General features: G+C 39.0%; 1 pseudogene; it reads left to right on the top strand.

Annotated features, from left to right (window-relative positions):
• Positions 1–2,211, top strand: part of LOC103192126 — a 3,373-nt pseudogene extending 1,162 nt beyond the window's left edge.
• Positions 2,212–2,537: the final 326 nt, after the last annotated feature.

Below are 2,537 nucleotides of genomic sequence, written 5' to 3'. Positions count from 1 at the left end.
GGCTGGTGGGTTTGAACTGCCAGCTGTCTGGTTAGCAGGCAAGTGTCTTAGCCTTAATTAATTAATTATTCCAACTCTATCAAAATCATGTTAGCCTCTTTCTTGTGGAAGATTTTTTTTTTAGTAACTTACTAGTTATGTACTGAAGCAACTTCCTGTGAGACATATAGTTCTGAGCATTAAAGCTTAATATGTGATCATTTTATTTGGAAAGGCTGCTAACCAGTACGTTTGTGGATTGAACCTACCAGTGGCTCTGTGGAAGAAAAGTCCAGGAGATCTGCTTCTGTGAAAGCTATAGCTTAAGAAGCCCTATGAGGCAGTTCTACTCTTTCATATACAGTCATTTTGCCTTGTAGGCATCCGACAACAACAAAGGCCATGATGATCTCAACACACAATGCATCTTAGGGATTAATCACTAGCTCGTCTACATAGTCTCAGTTAGCTTCATTTAGCCATTAACGCCAAGGAAATGCCTTTGGTTAGGGTTCTCACTGTTTTGTTAAGGAAAAAAAAAAATCCACAAGAACTCAAGGTAAAATAATAATCTTTAGTGTCAGTTTTGTGTCTTGTATTTTAAGTGGTTCAGTGTTTCGCTATGAGGACATGATTAAGTAGTTTTGGGGATTGAGAGTCAAATAGACACCACTGACAAATTTTATTTCACTAATCACATTTACCTGAGATTTGAAGCAGGACTGGTGTGTGATTTGGGGGTTATAATAAAAAGCCTGGAAACCAGCATTCCTATCCTTTATACCTGGTTTCTATCCCTAGTGCCAAGATCCATCTTGGCTATATCCCAGCCCTACCATCACATTTTCTTAAAGACATGGGCTAAAATACTGGTACAGACAGTAATGATACTGGCTACTTAAGGATCAGTTCTTCTAACTAACAGTGTAAGCTGACAAGAGAGGTTTAAATGTTGAGATGGTGTGAGTAAACAACTAGTTATGGCCAAGAACATCTAGAAAGAAAAGTAATTTCCAATTAATCAGCTTTACTAGCTAGGCAGTAGTACTTCAAGATGTACAATTTCTACTTATGTTTCAATTCATCCCAATTCACCTTAACATCTATAGAGTACTAACCAGTACCAAATGCTATACTGTGGTTTACACTGTGCTTCTCATACATGTAGCTAGTTTTTCTTTGCCTACTTTCAAGAAAAAGAGTACTTCCAGAATTTTTCCTTTGTAAATTTATTTATTTTAAAAATAAGTGGGGACTTTAAAAGTAAATGAGGAAACTGCTGCCCCCCAACCCCCTCCAGTAAAACTGCCAGGCCTGCAAGTCTTTGGTGAGCTGCAGATGCTGGTCTCTGTTCTGCAGGGTGGGGTTTGTTGAAGTCAAGAACAAGGCCTACTTCAAGAGACACCAAGTAGAATTAGAAGACGAAAGGGTAAAACTGATTACTATGCTCTGAGATGCTGGTAATCCAGGATAAAAATAAATACAATACACTCAAATACAGGATGATAGTTCATGTAACCAAGAGAGATATAGTTTGCCAGATTGCTCATGCCCCTTTAGAAGGAGATATGATAGTCTGTGCAGCTTATACTCAAGAACTTCCAAAATATGATGTGAAAGTTGGCCTGACAAACTATGCTGCAGCATGTTATACTGGCCTGCTTCTGGGCCGCAGGCTTCTCTGTGTGTTTGGCATGGACAAAATCTATGAAGGCCAAGTGGAGATAACTGGAAATGAATACAATGTGGAAAGCATTGATGGTCAACCTGGTGCCTTCACCTGTTATTTCAATGTAGGCCTTGCCAGAACTACCACTAGAAATAGTTTTTGGAACTCTGAAAGGAGCTGTGGACGGAGGTTTGTCTATCCCCCACAGTACCAAGCAGTTCTCTGGTTATGATTCAGAAAGTAAGAAATTCAATGCAGAAGTACATCAGAGACACATCATGGGTCAGAACGTTGCAGGTTATATGTGTTACCTAATGGATGAAGATAAAGATGCTTACAAGAAACAATTTTCTCTATACATAAAGAATTACGTAACTCCAGACATGATGGAAGAGATGTATAAGAAAGCACTTACAAAATAACCCAGTTTGTGAGAAGAAGCCTAAGAAAGGTATTAAGAAGAAGAGGTAGAATAGTTTCAAAATGTCTTCTGCCCAGAAGAAAGATTGGGTAAGTCAGAAGGCAAGCTTCCTCAGAGCTCACAGAAAGCTGCTGAGACCTAAACCAAACCACGATTTTCTATGAAGATTTTTCAGATAAAGACAATAAACTTATTGACCAAGCAAAAAATAAAATAAAACAGTAAATGAGGGAACCAAATTTCCCTTTGATAAATGCCTTGGAATATGGCACTCAGAATTTGGAGCTGTTAGCTGTAGGAGGGCCAAGTGATAGATGTTCTTAACAATGATACTCTCCAAATAAGCAAGAGCTTTGTACTCACACAAAGAGCTCTGGTAGCAGAGTGGTTAACACATTCTGCTGCTAACCAAAATGTTGGCTGTTCGAACCCACCAGCTGCTCCACAGGAGAAAGATGAGGCATTCTG

The sequence above is a fragment of the Orycteropus afer genome, unplaced genomic scaffold, assembly GCF_000298275.1.
Source record: "Orycteropus afer afer isolate SDZICR_OR568_19922 unplaced genomic scaffold, OryAfe1.0 scaffold00024, whole genome shotgun sequence".
Taxonomy (NCBI): domain Eukaryota; kingdom Metazoa; phylum Chordata; class Mammalia; order Tubulidentata; family Orycteropodidae; genus Orycteropus; species Orycteropus afer.
The sequence above is the reverse complement of the archived record's forward strand: the minus strand, read 5'-3'. Positions and strand labels throughout refer to the sequence as shown.